Source organism: Procambarus clarkii, chromosome 35, assembly GCF_040958095.1.
Source record: "Procambarus clarkii isolate CNS0578487 chromosome 35, FALCON_Pclarkii_2.0, whole genome shotgun sequence".
Classification (NCBI taxonomy): Eukaryota; Metazoa; Arthropoda; class Malacostraca; order Decapoda; family Cambaridae; genus Procambarus; species Procambarus clarkii.
The window spans coordinates 10,856,610-10,865,720 of NC_091184.1; the positions used below are offsets into that span (position 1 = coordinate 10,856,610).

The following is a 9,111-nucleotide window of genomic DNA, read 5'->3' on the forward strand; positions in this document are numbered from 1 at the left end:
AAAGAATATTGTGCGAGGAGCCTATGCTACGCTTTCTAACTTTAGAATTGCGTTTAAATACATGGATGGTGATATACTAAAGAAATTGTTCATGACTTTTGTTACGCCAAAGCTAGAATATGCAGCTGTTGTGTGGTGCCCAACAACAGAAGTTGGCCCATATCTTAAGAAGCACATCAACAAACTGGAAAAGGTGCAAAGACATGCTACTAAGTGGCTCCCAGAACTGAAGGGCAAGAGCTACGAGGAGACGTTAGAGGCATTAAATATGCCAAAACTAAAAGACAGAAGAGGTGATATGATCACTACATACAAAATAGTAACAGGAATTGATAAAATTGACAGGGAAGATTTCCTGAGACCTGGAACTTCAAGAACAGGAGGTCATAGATTGAAACTAGCTTAACACAGATGCTAAAGAAATATAAGAAAATTCACTTTCGCAAATAGAGTGGTAGACGGTTGGAACAAGTTAGGTGAGAAGGTGGTGGAGGCCAAGACTGTCAGTAGTTTCAAAGCGTTATATGACAAAGAGTGCTGGGAAGACGGTCTCATCCTTTAACTACACTTAGGTAATTACACACACACACACACATACATATTATATTATATTATATTATATTATATTATATTATATTATATTATATAATATTATATTATATTATATTATATTATATTATATTATATTATATTATATAATATTATATTATATTATATTATATTATATTATATTATATTATATTATATTACATTATATTTATATTTATATATATATATATATATATATATATATATATATTTATATATATATATATATATATATATATATATATGTCGTACCTAGTCGCCAGAACGCACTTTTCAGCCTACTATGCAAGGCCCGATTTGCCTAATAAGCCAAGTTTTCATGAATTAATATATTTTCTCTATTTTTTTTCTTATGAAATGATAAAGCTATCCATTTCATTATGTATGAGGTCAATTCTTTTTTTATTGGAGTTAAAATTAATAGATATATATGACCGAACCTAACCTATCTTTATAGGTTAGGTTAGGTAGCTGAAAATGTTAGGTTAGGTAGTCGAAAAAACATTAATTCAAGAAAACTTGGCTTATTAGGCAAATCGGGCCTTGCATAGTAGGCTGAGATGTGCGTTCTGGCTACTAGGTACGACACATTATATATATATTTATATATATATATATATATATATATATATATATATATATATATATATATCGGACAATTAGTAAAAAAAAAAAAAAAAAAAATTAAATTATTTTACCTTGTACCTAGATCCACCAGGCCTGTTTGGTGCCTGTTTCAGTACTTCAGAAATCTGGAAGGTCACATCCTCCTCCTCAACTTGTGGATGTGCGTTGATAGATGATTCTGTAAAATTAAGTTATTTATATAATAATAAATTCAGTATAACAATAATATTCTGTAAAATTAAAAGTAATTTATACATCAATCAGATAAAACTCTCCAGAGATGGTGATACACAACATATAAAGGACAAGTTTCAGAACAAAATATGCATTTAGGAATAAGGTTTTGTACATGTAGGTAGCACATGAGAAAATAAGTGGAAGGTGATCAAGTTTATATTAACATGTTAATGACTTTGTTAAGGCTTTGCAAGAATGAAAAAATATTAATAATATAATATCACCTACCAATTAATTGTACATCATTTATAAGTCAATTATTTGCATTATTATTATTCAATACTAATGATATAAAAATGCATTTTGTAATCTACTATTTATGCAAGTATTAAGCACAGGATCATGAAATAAACTGCAAAATACTGTAATGGATAAACCAATTAATTTTACATTTTCCTATAGCTAAGTCAGTCAGTTCTATTAGCAGCAGAGAACAATTATGCCCAACCTCTATTAAATGAAACAATCTTAAGAGCAAGTGATAGAAATATAATCATTTATGCTTGGGATTATGGAATGGTTCCAAATATGAAAAATATCAAGTTTTTTGGTTAAAATTTTTTAACTTAAAATTTACATTTTTAAGTGAATTTTAAACTTTAAAAAAATTATTTAATTTTTTGGTTACTTACTTAAAATAACATTATATAGTTCTTGTTTTTGTAGAAATGCCAATTTCTTCTTTTGCCCTTCCAGACTGTATAGTGACCACAGGCCGTTTGTTCATATCTTCATTATTCTTCGAACTGTGGTTTCACAATCAGACCCACGTACACTGGTTAAAAGCATCACCTAAAAGCAACAACAAAAATGTAGTACACTGACGAATTTTGAATATATATATATATATATATATATATATATATATATATATATATATATATATATATATATATATATATATATATATATATATATATATATATATATATATATATATATATATTAGTTGATTTTATACCCGCATTAGGTCAGGTGATAATACAATGAAGGTGATAATAAAGCCATTCACAACTGCAGGCCTAATAAAAAAAGGAGGTGGCATAGCAATATCTTACAAAGATACCTTCATCTGCAATAGTCTCATTAGTAATAGAGACGACTATTGTGAATATACCTTTGCCAAGTTCTCCAGTAAATCCCTTAAATCCTCCTTGACTATAAGTGCCATCTATAGATTTCCCAATACCGACATAGCTTCATTCTCAGATAACGTAAGGAATCTTATCATAAATAACAATCTCAACAAAAATCAAACCAACTTAGTGGTTTGTAATGGTGAACAAAACATGCAGATACTTATATATAACCTGTGAATAGAGTGTAATAACACCAAAACTATTTGTTTATTGTTTTATGACCATAATAATTGAATCACTAATATGATTCACTAATATATAATCCTAATAATAATCACTAATATATAATCCATTGAGCATGCTGCATCTCTTTCAGTCTCTTTGCAATTTGAACAAGAGGGTTTTTAATTGATCGAACCATATTCTTAAAGTAAAGTAAATGAGATGTATTCCATATTTTGCAAAATATACGATGAAGGCACACAAACATTCATACCAAAACTGAAGGGCAGGATTTATGAGGAGACATTAGAGGCATTAAATATTCCAAACTTGAAGACAGAAGGAAAAGAGGAGATATGATCACTACGTACAAAACAGTAACAGGAATTGATAAACTTGACAGGGAAGATTTCCCGAGACCTGGAATTTCAAGAACAAGAGGTTATAGATTTAAACGAACTAAACAAAGATGCCGAAGAAATGTAAGACAATTCACTTTTGCAAACAGAATGGTAAACGGTTGGAACATGTTAGGTGAGAAGGTGGTGGAGGCCAAATCCGTCAAAAGTTTCAAAGCATTATATGACAAAGAGTGCTGGGAAAATGGGACACCACGAGTGTAGCTCTCCATCCATCTGATTGATAACCCAAATGAATTTTTCATGGATATGATACCAACATCAAATCATAAATCAGATGTGATCCTATCCCCACTGGATTTTGAAGAAGCCATAGACAGTATGCCTATGCACTCTGCACCAGGCCCTGACTCTTGGAACTCTATATTCATCAAGAACTGTAAAAAACGTTATCGCAGGCCCTTCACATTCTTTGGAGACAAAGCCAAGATACTGGCATTGTCCCTGACATACTAAAAACCGCAGAGATAGCACCGCCCCATAAAGGAGGAAATAAGGCAGAGGCAAAAAACTACAGACCGATAGCACTAACATCGCACATCATAAAAATCTTTGAGAGAATGCTAAGAAGTAAGATCACAAAATACATGGAATCACAGCATCTCCATAACCCCAGACAACATGGTTTCAGAACAGGGCGCTCTTGCCTATCACAGTTGCTGGACCACTCTGACATGGCACTAGATGCCATGGAAGACAAACAAAACGCTTTGACAAAAAAAAGCCTTTGACAAATGTGACCATTGTGTTATTGCACATAAAATGCGTTCAAAAGGAATTACCGGAAAAATAGGCAGATGGATATACAACTTCCTGACTAATAGAACCCAATGTGTAGTAGTCAACAAAATAAAATCTGGACCATCAACCGTAAAGAGCTCAGTCCCCAAGCGTACTGTGCTTGCTCCAATACTTTTTCTCATCCTCATATCGGACATAGACAAGGACACAACCTATAGTACTTGATCATCCTTTGCAGATGACACTAGAATCTTCACGAGAGTAGGCAACATAGAGGACACGGCAAACCTCCAATCAGATGTAAATCAGGTCTTTCTATGGGCTACAGAAAATAACATGGTGATTAACGAACATAAGTTTCAGCTCATGCGCTACGGAAAAAATAAAAAATATAAAAACGGAAACCACTTACAAAACTCAGTCAAATCATAACATTGAACGGAAAAGCAACGTAAAGGATTTGGGTGTACTGATGTCAGAAGGCCTTACATTTAAAGAACACAATAAAGTAGCCGTCACAACTGCAAGAAAAATGACAGGATAGATAACAAGAACTTTTCACACTAGAGATGCTATACCGATGATGATAGTTTTCAAGACGCTAGTGCTCTCTAGAGTGGAATACTGCTGCATAATGAAAGCCCCTTTCAAAGCTGGAGAAATTACTGACCTATACTTATGCATTTATCTTCGGTTTAACACAACAGGCACCAGACACACGCTAGGCATCATACACACTAGGATAAAACAAACATTAGGCCAGAAGTCAGAAAAGAATTCAAAGAATTTTACTGGAAAGGCTTGCTGTTAGGAAAGGAAGTAATTGAGATGAATTAATGCACAGTATGTCAATTTTGTGAAATATATGATAAAGGAACAAAAACATTTATACCAAAACAAAGATGCAGAACTAGGAAACAGGATTTGTTCAACTGAAATTTCAAGACGGACAGAGACCAAAAGACACAAAAATGGAATCAATATACGAAGAGGCCAAACCCCCAAACATACCAGTAATACAAAGAGAAACAACTACACGGCAGTGAGGAGAGAGGCAGAAAGAAATTTTGAAAAAAAGGAACAAACAAATGTAAAGTAGAACAAATCATATTCTATAAATACAGCAACAACCAATTGCAGGTAAAGGATAATATTCAGAGCTTTTAAATGCATGGATGGCGAAATACTCAAGAAATTGTTCACGACTTTTGTTAGACCAAAGTTGGAATATGCAGCGGTTGTATGGTGCCCATATCTTAAGAAGCACATAAACAAACTGGAAAAGGTGCAAAGACATGCTACTAAGTGGCTCCCAGAACTGAAGGACAAGAACTATGAGGAGAGGTTAGAGGCATTAAATATACCAAATATACTACATAAATATATATACTACACATGCACAATAAACTACCCTACACAGGCTGAGTATGGTGTGTACAATAAATTATTAGCTAAAAGATAAGACTGAGTTTGTATAAATGGGGGTTAAGTCAGAGTGGGAAAATGTAAGTGGAGTGCCTAAAAACCCTGTCCTGGGACCTCTGTAATTCATAATATATACAAATAATTTAGACTCAGGTTTGATCAGCAATATTTGAAAATTTCCAGACGATACAAAAGGGATTTTTTTCTGGATTCAGGATTATTTTTTTATGGCTGAAAACAGGTTTTCAGCAATAAAAGAAATACAGTATTGCTGGAACAACCGTCGACATCTTCAAGAGAAAACCTGAACATCTTCAAGAAGTGAAGATGACCTTGAGAAGAAGTATAGGTTGGGAGAAGTATAGGTTAGGAATTGTCTCCAAAGAATTCTCAAAGAATTACTCGTTATTGCTATCCAAGATAATTAGACGAGCCAAAGCTAAATACTACGAAGATAAATTTACCCAAATAAAGAGTACCTTACCTAAAAATATGTATGTACCTTACGTAAATAAACATTTGATTTTGAAGTGCCGGACAAACAAGGCTGTGGTGGATATGTGGGCCTGAGGGGCCTGTCCAAGCAACAGCCTGTTGGACCAAGCTCTCACATGTCAAGCCTGGCCTTGGAAGGGCTTGGTGAGTAGAACAACTACCAGAACCCTATAATGCATGTATCAAGGTGTCCAGGCAGTGAGCACCACATAATGCAGTGCAGTCCTGTAAGAATAAGCACAGTAAGTATGGGCATGGAGGGGGTGCAGCAGTGGCTTGTGAAGGGCTGGAGAGTAAATGGACATGCCCAGGGGTAAAAAGCATTAGGGTAACAGAACATAGCCCATAAAAATAGTAATGACAATGAATGAATAATTATATGAATGCAATAATACTTCATATCTCGATAGGAATACTAAGCAGGATGCAAGACAAGGTACTGGTGGTGATAGTGGTTGGTACAAGTCCTCACATCCCCACAGACACCAGTAACAGCCCTCACCTCCCAACACAGTACCCTTGTAGCGAGTTAATCTTATACTCGCTTCATTATCTTATAGCATAACTAATTAACACTAATTACAGAAGCTACACAGGTGATACTTTGGTGTGAGTTGAGCGCACTGAGCGTCGGTATCGCTACACCCTTGTTCCTTAACAACCCTTTGGACCTTTATTACAGAAAAATAGAATCAATTAATTTAATAAAATATAAAATATAAGTGCTTACTTACGATAATACTATCGGTGGAACACAAAATCTTCTTCTTCTTGATAGTAGGTGCAGTTTGCATGAAGGGTTAGTCCTCGCCATGACTGAACTGACGACAAAATGGCCGATGTGTTGATATGGCGTCAGGTGACGCTGTGACGTCACAGGTGAGGGACGCTTTGCGCATTACTCCCTCGTACTTAAAAAGTACTACAGGTACTTTTTGGTTTTATTTTTGAATATGGCAGAAGTTGGACAGCTTTTCAAATCATTATAAGGGAGTGAGTTCCATAGACTAGGTCCCTTTATTTACATAGAGTGTTTACATAGATTAAGTTTGACTCTGGGGATATCAAAGAGATATTTATGTCTGGTGGGGACGTGGCCATGTGTTCTATTACATCTGTCCAGGAAGAGTTTCAGAACAGGGTTTGCAGTTAGAAAAAGGGCTTTATAAACGTAATTTACACAGGAGAATGTATGGAGTGAATTTGTTTAGCATGTTTAAGGATTTGAACAAGGGAGCTGTGTGTTGTCTGAAGGTAGAGTTATTTATTGTCCTGATAGCAGATTTTTACTGGATGATGATGGGCTTGAGGTAGTTTGCAGAGGTTGAACCCCAAGCACAGCTACCATAAGTAAGATAGAGATAGATAAGTGCATAATAGAGTGAGAGGAGAGCAGAGTAGGGTACATAATATCTGATCTTAGAGAGTATCTTAGAGAGTATACCAATTGTTTTAGAAACCTTTTTAGTTATGTGTTGTATATGGGTGCGGAAGTTGAGTCTCTTGTCTAAGTATAGGCTAAGAAACTTTCCATCATTTTTATTGCTAATGTTTACATTATCTATCTGAAGCTGAATTGCATTTGTTGATTTGTTTCCAAATAAGATATAGTAGGTCTTTTCTATGTTTTGTGTGAGGTTTGTTGGTTGACATCCACAAGTAGACTTTTTTTAATTAATTGTTTACAACATTATTTAACAGGAGTGGGTTGGGGTCAGAGTAGATGAGTAGTATCATCAGCCAACAATATAGGTTTAAGTATGTTAGAGACATTAGGGAGATCATTGATGTATATAAGAAACAGGAGGGTCCTAGGATGCTGCTCTGTGGCACCTTTACGGTAAGTGGTAGAGTGGGAGAGGTTATATCATTGATGGCTTCATATTGGTGTCTGTTACTAAGATAGGATCGGATATAGTTTAGGGCAAGGCCACGGATTCCATAATGGTGGAATTTAAGTAAGAGGTAGTTATGGTTAACAGTATCAAAGGCCTTTCTCAGGCCAATGAAGAGTTCAATTGGAAACTCACTTTTGTCAAGGGCTGAGAAGATTAAGTCAAGCAGACTAACAATAGCATCATTGGTACTCTTTTGGGAGCGGAAGCCAAACTGACAGGGACTTAGTATATTGAATTTTACAAGATTGGAGTAGAGCTGTTTGTAAAAAAAAAAAAAATAATTTTGATAATATAGGTAGATTCGATATGGGTCTGTAATTATTTATGTCTGCCGTGTTACCTCCTTTATGAACTGGCGTTACTCTTGCTTTTTTAAGGATATCAGGGAAGGTATGACACTCTAGGGATTTGTTGAACAGCAGTGCTATGGATGGTGCAAGGGCATGGGAGGCACGCCTGTGTACCATCGATGGTATTTCACTAATGTTCCCAGCTTTGGTTTTTAGCGAGTGAATGATGGACACAACATCTGTAGGGCTGACCGGAGAGAGGAGAAGAGAGTTTGGATAGCTGCGTGAAAGATATGTGGTAACATATGTCTGAGTCTCTGGGATTTTTCGGGCAAGGTGAGCACCAAACGATGAAAAGAAGCTATTAAATTCAGTTGCTGTTTCAAGATCTGTTGCAGGTGTATAACCATCCTTGGAGATTTTTATCTTATTATGTGAATGTTGTTTAGCTCCTAGGATGGTAGAGATGGCTCTCCATGTGCTTTTTATGTTGCCTTTTGCTTCTTTGAATCTATTCTCGTAATAGGAACGCTTTGCTCTTATTATACTGGTAAGCACTGATGAATACCTCTTAACTACTTCTTTTCCAACTAGGCCAATCCTAAGTTTTTTTTTCATATTCATGTTTCTTGTCGATTGCTTTAAGTATGCCATTAGTGAGCCAGGGATTATTTAACCTTTTTGCCAGTTACTTGCTTGGTGAGGAGAGGACAATAAGTATTGTAAAGGCTTTAAATTTTGGAAAGAGGCTAGTTAACGAATTATTATCCTGTGTATTGATAAATTTAGATTCCCAGTTTACATTGTGGAGGGCATTTGTGAGATTGCCTATTGCCGCTTCACATTGTAACCTAAAGGTAATTTTCTTGTTACCTGGTGGTGTTATGGCCATGTTCGCTACAAGGAAGGTAGGATAGTGGTCAGTTGTTCTGTCAGTGATTATACTTGATGTAAGAGGAGCTGTTATGTTGGTCCATCAGTGATCCAGGGTAGTCGCAGATGTTTGAGTGACTCGGGTGGGCCTGGTGATTGCGGGGATGAGCATACAGGAATTCATGCTGTTGAGGAAACAGTCTACTTGAGGGTTATT

General features: G+C 35.4%; 1 long non-coding RNA gene across 1 annotated transcript in view; it reads right to left on the reverse strand.

Annotated features, from left to right (window-relative positions):
* Positions 1-6,698, reverse strand: part of LOC138371356 (uncharacterized) — an 8,765-nt gene extending 2,067 nt beyond the window's left edge. Inside the window, exons 1-3 of the long non-coding RNA XR_011230410.1 lie at positions 6,568-6,698; positions 2,085-2,244; positions 1,287-1,393 (exon numbers count right to left, since the gene is read on the reverse strand). This is a non-coding gene — a long non-coding RNA (uncharacterized lncRNA). The remainder of the gene's footprint in view (positions 1-1,286; positions 1,394-2,084; positions 2,245-6,567) is intronic.
* Between the last annotated feature and the right edge of the window lie 2,413 nt (positions 6,699-9,111).